The sequence below is a fragment of the Globicephala melas genome, chromosome 4 (genome assembly GCF_963455315.2).
Source record: "Globicephala melas chromosome 4, mGloMel1.2, whole genome shotgun sequence".
Lineage (NCBI taxonomy): Eukaryota > Metazoa > Chordata > Mammalia > Artiodactyla > Delphinidae > Globicephala > Globicephala melas.
The window spans coordinates 7,251,808-7,261,138 of NC_083317.1; the positions used below are offsets into that span (position 1 = coordinate 7,251,808).

The following is a 9,331-nucleotide window of genomic DNA, read 5'->3' on the forward strand; positions in this document are numbered from 1 at the left end:
GCATTTGCCTTTCTCTTTATATTCTAAAGTGGAGACTGAGAAATTGAACTAACTCAACATCTAAAGTCCTGAAGGCATTAAGTCCGCTGTGATAGATGGTGGCCCAGCTCACACAGGATGGTTGAAGAAAGCCAGACTCTTAACAAAGGGAAGAGGGCTGTAATTTCATTGAGTGTTAATTTAAAATCAGGAATTATAGACTTTGGACTTGACTTCACAAGAACAAGAGTATTTAATTTTGGACTTTACTTCAGACACAAAATTCGTTGAACTTTAACTTACAAGAACATTTAATATTTGTGGCCTTTTATCTCTCCCTGAAAATCTGTGCTGGTCCTTAGAGTTGTTTGCACTCTTCCAGCTCTTGTTCTCCAGGAAGGTGGGAGAATTGGGCTTCCGTGCCTCTTTGGAACTCAAGCACAACACGTAACTTGCTTTGGCCCATAGAATGTGAGCAGAGGGGACATTGATACTTCCAGGAGGAAGCTGTAGGCACCAGCGTGTGCTTAGCTAAGCTTGAAGTTCCCTCTGACACATGACCAGCAACACTCCAAATGGCTACACTCTCAGGTGGGTACCAAAGTAAAGACCATGGCGATGCAGAGCAGAGCCCTCTGTGGACAGTGAAATCTATGGAAAGAAATTTAATCTTAAATTTAAATTTAAGAAAGTGTTAATCCACCGAGATCTGGGGATTACTCTTTGCTGTACTATAGCCTAGTCTAGTCTCCTAAAACAGAATTTAATAAAAGAAGGCTTTACATTCAACTTCAAGTCATCTCCAGGTTGTTGACATTGTATTCCCAGTTCATCTAATGTTGACTTTTAATCACATTGCAGAATCTCAGATAAGCTACATTGGGCAATAGGGCTGGGAAAAAATGCAAAGAAATATAGAAAAGAATAAATATTCAGCCTTGACTCAAGCTTGGCTCAAAGTTAATTTAAATATTTCAGTATTCTAAGCCAATGGACAGCTTCTGGGAACAAAACATATCCTTCCCAGAAGCTGTCACAGGAAGGTATCCCAAGGGGGAGTGGGCTGTTGAAGGTGGGAGTAAAACTGGCCTGATGGATGGCCCCACAGAGCAGGACAGTACACCTCTGCCTGACCAGGGGCTTAATGCTTAAACCAATGGTGACGCATTAAGAGAACAGAAAAGCTGGGGGACCTGGAGTCCCCATTCTTCGTACGTGCACATGGAAGGGATGCTACTTGACTTACCCTTTTGGCCTCTTTTTCCAGTCTCACTGGCCACTCTCTGCGGAGGTGTGGGTGACTGCTGATGGCTTGTGTTCCATGACTGTGGGGAGCTGATCTATTAGAAGAGTGTAAACAATATGAATTCCATCTCCTTTCTCCCCTCTCCACCCAGGACCAATGAGAGGCAGCAATCTTGGATAAAATATCTGATTTGGACACCCAACTTTACCCTCATGAGCTGCTCCAAAAACCAGATGGGAGAAGGGACAAGCAGAGAGGTGGCGAGCCCAACACACAAATGCAGGAGAGCCTCATCCAATGTCCTCTCTGTGGTCAACAGCAAAGCTGACACTTTGGTCTCCATCTGTCTGTCCTTGTGTCTGCTTTTCAGTTTCCCATATGGAAAACCTACATCCATGATGTGGCAGCAATAACTACAAGGGGTCCATCTTGTGCCCGAGTGTTGTGGTCACATCGGTTTCCTGTGGCTCCTGCTGTTACCAGCTGCTCACTAAGGCCAAGGGGACCCCTGAGGGGCAAAAAGTCTCTGGCAGACTTGCAGAGAGCTACGGGGTGGTTGAAAGGTGTGTGTGTGGGGGGGGGGGGTGTCTTTGGGAACCTGGAGGTTGGTGGTACTGTGGAGACACAAAAGATGGGCAAACCTCTTTGCCTCCGCAGAGAAGTGGCAGTTGAGAGAGAAGCAAGAAACTCTCACCCAGTATGAGCCAGGAGGGATGTTTGGAAGAGAGTGAAACCCTATAGTAAAATACTTCGTGGTATTAATTCATTGCATCTAGAGGGGAACCCGCTTCTCTGGGACATGTCTGTCATCTAGTTATTTTCCATAGCACTATTTGGGGTACTTACAAAGTTCTTGGCAATATTAATTACATTTCTTAATGTAAAAAGGGTATGAAATGGGAATTCCCTGGTGGTCCAGTGGTTAGGACTCTACACTTCCACTGTCGGGGGCCCGGGTTCGATCCCTGGTTGGGGAACTAAGATCCCTATAAGCTGTGTGGTGCAGCCAGGAGAAAAAAGGGGTATGAATTAATGAAATTTCTGTCACCTATTCTTAACTTTCTCTTCTCACTGCTAATGCCCAGTACAGCCCTTTATCATCATTCCTCTGGATTAATTGGCCCTGAAATGATACTGAGAGAGATCAGTATTCCCCCCCTCCACCACCACCTTCAGCTTCTCTATCTAAGGCCACTTTGGAAGGAGAGCAAGGCCCTGCACGGGCCAGCAGAGGAGCGAAGGTGGCCCTCCCCATGTGCTCTGAGGCTCTCTGACTAGGCAGCCCCAGCCCCACAGGCTGGGGGAGGGCAAGTCCTGTGGAAGGGAATCCAGGAGAAGGCAAAGACAGAGCTTGCCCCCTTGGAATGTGAGAGGTTGTTTCCCACGATCAAGGTTCAAACAAAGGGAGAAAAATGAGCTGAACTGGCCTCTGTAGGAACCAGAGGAGATTAAACACCTGTCCATTACACTCCTTCTAGAAAGGAAATCTGTTATAACTTAAGTTGATGGAAGGGGAGAAAGAGCTAACGTCCTCAGGTAGAGACTTGCAGAAAGGATGTGGTTTAAGTGTTTAACCAGCTCTTTCCAAGCAGTAATTTCAAGGAAATGGTTGGATCTTTATGTAGTTGGGGAACTGGCTCATATGTCTAGGTAACTGAGGGTACAGGAGCAGAGCATCATTGAAAAGGCTAACACTGTACAGTGTATCATGTGAAATAGCAGTGTGTGTGGGGACGTGCGGGCAGGAGAGGCTTTATGTGGCCAGTAGGAGAACATCCTCTTCTTTCCTCTGAACATGTGGGTCTGTCTTGGGTAGGGGTGGGACCAGGTCTGATTGTTCACACAAGGGAGGGTGGTGTGATCCAACAGTTCCTACAGGACATGATGGGGGTCAGGGTAAGAGCCACATCTGTAGCTCTTCTGGGCAGCGAGACCTCAAAGAGGCTCTGACTTGAAGTCTCCAAGGATCCCCAGATTTTGCTGCAGGCTGTATAACGCAGTCCTGAGGAACTTCATTTCTAGGCAGAGAGGCATCAATCCCAAGACGGGCCCTGTACTTCTAGGGGAGGGGCATTTCTTTATAAATTGGTGAAGATGGTCAGTGCTGAGGCAAGAAGGGGAGGGAGACTCAGACCCTGGACAGGAAGCTACCTAGAAACTGAGGGCATCCCTGAGCTCTTCCAGGGAGTTATGAGAAGGTTCACAGTTCATGTGCAATCTTAAATATTGTCCTGAAAAGCATTTAAATTCTTTCACTTACTCCAACTGAGTGGGAAAACCTGCTTTGATCACACCAAGTTGTGTGGTGGTGGGGGAGAGAATGGAATCTTCAAGAAACCAAAGTGGGTCCCCCTCAGTGTGCTTAAGATCATCTCAATTCCTACGTTGCATATTTAGTCTCCTAGATTTCCTTCTAACATTTTTATTACTACAGTATTTACATTTGAGTTTTTAAACCGATTAATTTTGCTGTTATTGCTGAGTAAAAATGTTACCCCCAAATGCAGTGGATTAAAATAATGGCCATTGTATTTTTCTCATGATTTTGTGGGTCAGGAATTCTGGAAGGGCTCAGCTGGGCTGTTGTGATGGCTCATCAGTAAGTCTGGCAACTAATGCTAGCTGTTGGTGGGGAGCTCAGCTGGGTGGTCAGCCAGAGTAATTACATGTGGCTTCTTTAGCAAGTCTGTCTCAGCAGGTCCTTTGCTGACCTCACTTTTAAAATAATGCAGGGTCAGGTACTTCCCTGGCAGTCCAGTGTTGAAGACTCCATGCTTCCAATGCAGGGGGCATGGGTTCAATCCCTGGTTGGGGGACTAGGATTCCACATGCTGTGTGGGGCAGCCAAAAATTTTTTTAAATAATTAATAAATAAATAAAATTATGCAGGGTCATTTCAGCTGTTAAAGTTACAAGCAAGTCACTAAGATTAACTCAGATTCAAGGGTGTCCTCCACCTCTTGGTAGCAGAGGTGACTAGGAATTGTGGACACATTTTAGAACCACCACAAATTCCTCCTATCAAGAGACTGAGTCTACTCCCTTGAACGTGGACATAGCCATGTGACTTGCTTTGGCCAATGGGATATCACAAAGCTGGTGAAGCAGAGGCTTGAAAAGTGCTAGTGCATTGAGGTAAGCCCTCTCTTGCTGTTCATAGGAAGTCTGCAACCACCATCATGTGAACAAAGCCATAGTAGCCTTCTGGACAATCAACAACACATAACCCAGTTGCCTCCATCAACCCTTCTATCAGTAGCCCTGTGAGTGAGGTCAGGCAGCCAGCCTTCAGCTAGCTTTCCATGTGGCCTCAGAACTGCCAGCTGACTGCAGACACATGAGTGAACCCAGCTAACACCACATGGAGCAGAGACAAGCCTTCCTGGCTGAACTAAACCAAATCACTAACCTACAGAACTGTAAGCAAATAAATGGTTGTCATTTTAAGCCACTTATCTGGGTGTGTTTGTTATGCAGCAGAAACTAACTGATACACTAGCTGCTCTCTTCGTCGTCCTTCTTGTCCAGGTCTCACTCACCTTCCTGGGCTCCAAAGTATTTTTTTTTTTTTGACATCACAGAGAATTTATTGCTTGAACATAGGAATGAAGCAACAGAGAGAACCACAGTGAATCCAGTGTGTGGTTTGGGGACTGAGGACCACCATTATTAGAAGATAGAGGACAACTGTGCTTCAGATGTTTTCACAGGCATGTTAACGTACAATTGTTATCATGTTTATGTACTATTTTGAATTAAAAAAAGATTTAAGACATTTTAATTCTTAGATGGCATGTGTTAGTTTTACTTTTAGTTATTAACACAGTTTTCGGTGGAGGAGGCAATAGGGAAAGTACTCCTACTTTTTCGTCTATACTATACAATAAGTGTAGATCAACTTTTCACATGCTGAGACTATCTTAGAGTCATAGAAATGGATGTGAAGAGACTTCAGATATTACCTCCAGCCTCTCTCATTAACAAAGGAAGAAAGTGGCCCTCATAATTTCTTGGAACTTCACTTTTCAACATTTTAAAGCTTACTTTACAAAGTTTAATTTAGCAAATGGAAAGAAAAAGGAAAAGATCAGTGCCCATAATATCACTGTCTGTTCCTCCCAGAGGCCAGGGAATGTTATTTATGGTCTTAATGTAGGGGGACAAATTATAGGACACTGATGACTAAGCCGACCCATCCTCATCTCTCACAACTCCATTATGTATATTTCAATCCAATTACAGTCAGAGCAGGCAACTCAAGAACTAAAAGCAAGAACTGGGTTCCATCAATCAGAATTAATTTTACCTAAATGACATTTGAGATGCACGGATATGGCATTTGTGATTAGACGCTGGAGCTGGCATCCACCCCGCAGAGAATACTAATGCTGATTCCAGTCCCAAGTGGCACTAGGCATCCTCACGGCTGACTGCCAAACCGTGCCCTGAAGATCCCTTTGAAAACCAGCTTGTCAAATGTTGGGAGAGCTGCGATGAGTCTGCAGGGATCCATTTAGAACCCCTGCTCCTCATTCATATTCATCCTTTTGGTATGAATTCACAAGTGATAGCGGCTGCATCATGTTCTGTCAGTTCCTAATGCCTCTCAGAAATATGGGTGTTTTTAACAAGAGATGGCCTGATTGCAAAGCAAACACTCTGGGGTAATTTTTTTCTGGAGGGAGAGCACTTTGGGAAAATAGGACACTTCCAACAGCCTTCCTGCTCATCTGTCCCGTTCACTGTGTCACTATGCCAGCACCACGTGGACACAGCACATGTGACACATCGACTGTTTCCATGGATCTCCCTCTTTTTTGACACAATGGCCAGATTTTAGGTGGAAAATAGTGGTTATTTCTTCAAGATATGAAGAAGAACCATGAAGAGAAGTATTCTAGCAAGAGATGTAGGTGAGATGCAAAAGGAGTGAGCCACTCTTCCCTCCCTTCTCTCTGGGGGATAAACAGGCGTGAACCTGGAGGTTTGTGAGAGCAGTACAAGAGGTCCTGGAAAAGATGGAATCCCCTTTCTGTGGCTCAGCACCCACGGGCAGGGCTGCCTGGAGGACTGAAGAAAGCCTCAGCTCTCCAGCTTAGAATCCTGGCTCCACCACTCACCATGACATCACCTGAACAGACAGGTTCCTGAACTTCTGCACCTCGGTATCCTCATCTTTAAAAGGGGATGAGGATAATAACACCAACTTCGTAAAGCTGGCATGACTTACGTGGGCTTTTCCCCCCATGTAATAATATTCTTAACACAATACCTGGAGAATCGTGAGTGTTCGTGAGATGTTAACTTTTATTATTATCACTAATAACATAGTAAAGATTTCCCTTACTAAAACATTCCATAGATCTTGTCTATTTCCAGATTTGGCCATGGATATTATGTTTTGACCAAAGGTATACATCATGAGGTAGTTTCCAAGAGGTGGAGATTCATGTGTCTGCAAAACAACATTTTTCTGCGTATCTTTCTTAAATGTCCACATAGCCTTGTCTTCTTTAAATACATTTATTGAGTTAGCATATCATGTCTACTCTAGAAGTTACAAGGGCTAGACTGGGATCTGAAGGATTTGAAGGGTCTGATTTTGTGACCTCCTGGCACAGAAAGTCATTCAATTTCTTCACTCTCGGTTTCCTTATTAGCACAATAATGTTTGAGGTGCCAAATGATCTCAAGATTTTCTTCAGACTAAAACTCCAGTTTAATAAATTTTTAACCCATGCTTTGGAGAATTTGTCTGCCATTCTTCTTCCTCTATTCCCATTCCCTGGCACATAAGAGGTACTAAATTATCATTTCTGGAGTAAACAAATGGATAAAAAATAAAATTCATATGGGAAAATGAAATTCGATTGATCCTTTTCCACATGAAGGAAAAAAATAGTTCTTATTCCATTGATTGGATACATCAAGCAAAATTACTGCTTCTGTTGGCTTTATTGTGCTGTCCACGTAGTAACTGCATAAAGTAATGATAATAATGTCCTTTTAGGCTTACAATAAACATATAAAAGTACACTTCAGCAATAATATGTAGTTCATGAGGGTAATAAATGAATTTAAAATATTCTACTGTTCTTGAATTTTCTGGGAAGGGATAGAGGCACAATATTTGTCTTTAATAAGTCAGGAGAGTGTATTTTACCTTGGATTATAGTCACTAGAAGAATAGTAAGTGAATATATAACTTCGATAGTGAATTGAGTGGTGTTCCCCAAAATGTTATGCCCACGTCTTAACTCCTGAAACCTGTGATTGTGACTGTATTTGGGGGAAGGGTCTTTGCAGATGTAATTAAATTATGGCTCTTGAGATGAAATTATCCTGGATTATCCAGGTGGACCCTAAATCCAATGGCAAGTGTCCTTATAACAGATAGATGAGGAGAAGACAGACAATGTGAAGATGGAGGAAGATGTAACCACAAGCCAAGGAATGTGGACAGCCACAAGAACCTGAAAGAGAAAAAGGGCACAGCCCTGAAGACACCTTGATTTCATACTTTTGGCCTCTAGAACTGTGAAAGAATATATTTCTATTGTTTCAAGCCACCAAGTCTGTGTTAATTTGTCACAGCAGCCACTGAAAACTAATGCAATATCTAAGTTCATAATGCAGAAAAAAAATAACTTCTAAAAACCAAAAAATAATTATTTTTTATCATAGTCACAGAGATGACAAGGAATTCACAACCTATAATGCCTGCAATGGGCTTATATTCAGAGTATATAAAGAGCTCCCATAAATCAAGAAGAATAGAAAGAGCAAACTAGAAATGTAGGCAAGAGATTTGAACAGATTATACCCAAGTGGCCAATAAATACACGAAATTTTACAGGGAAATATAAGACAAAAATCACACATGCCCAGTGGAAAGGCAAAAATGAAAACAGCAGATGATGTCAAGTGGTGATGTGGACATGAGGCAATGGGAACACACTCACTGCTGGTAGGAGTGTAAATTGGTACCACTGTTTTAGAAAACTGTTTGGCCTTATTTACTAATGGCAAACACGAATCTCTGTCTCCACTCCTAGGTATTCTACTCCACGGTATATACCAAATGTAAATGTGTCCATATGCACCAAGAGAGAATGTTTTCAGCAGCATTACTCTTAGAGTAGAAAGCTAGAAACAACCCACGTATCTATAAACAGTAATAGTGATAAATAGATAGCAGTATGTTATAGATAATAATAAATATGGACAAAGAGTAAATAGTAAGAAGTAATAAGAAATGTACAAACTCTAGATACATATAACCACATGGAATCTCAGAAACCTACTGAGTGAGAGAAATCAGATACAAAACAAGGCATGATGTGTATAATTTATTTACATAAAGAAATCAAAACTAAGCCACAGTGTTTCTGTGGCTTAAGAGGTCAAAGAATAAATCAAAGCAAGGAAGAGATTATGAAAGTAGGGATGGTGGTGCTCTCTGGGTGAGAGGGTGGAGCAGTGATGGGAGGGATGATGGGTGGCTTTTGCGGTACCTGCGATGGTTGGTCTGGGTCGGTTTGTGATGCATCCTTATGCTGTACATTTCTGTTTTGTACAGTTTTTTTGTAGTGTGCTATATTTCATAATAAAAATGGTTTAAACATTGTAAAATATTCGAGGGGAAAGCACATGTAAACTGCAAAGGACCAGTGATTGAGTCTTCACTGAAGTGAACACCCTTCTCCTTTACTCTTAAGTCTATTCCCTGAAATCAAAGAAAAGATTAGGTAAAGGGAAGCACTGTGTAGTGTGACCTAGGACAGAAGTCTCCAGCGTGTGGGTGGAGGAGGGTCCTGACACAGCAGGAGGGCCAGGTCTGAAGGGTCGAAAGAAACTTGGAGCCACCATATCTCCTTGAACCACTTCCAGAAGCCCCTGTCCATGGCATGTGGACACAGATTCTGTCACTCATCTATGGACTACCTTGAGATGGAACCCCCCCAGGTGATGCTGTGTCTTGCCCCTGATGTCCTGATATATCTCTAAGATCAGAGCCTGATTCCAGCTGGAATGGTGAGACTTCCAGTCCAAGAGCTGCAGCCCCAGCTGAAGGAGGGTCTGTCATGAACTCAAGGACGTTGAAAT

At 42.9% G+C, this 9,331-nt stretch overlaps 1 non-coding gene across 1 annotated transcript; it reads left to right on the forward strand.

The window, feature by feature from the left end:
* Positions 1-2,129: 2,129 nt before the first annotated feature.
* On the forward strand, positions 2,130-2,202 carry TRNAG-UCC (transfer RNA glycine (anticodon UCC)). The gene has a single exon. It is a non-coding gene; the product is annotated as a tRNA-Gly (tRNA).
* The last annotated feature ends 7,129 nt before the right edge of the window (positions 2,203-9,331 follow it).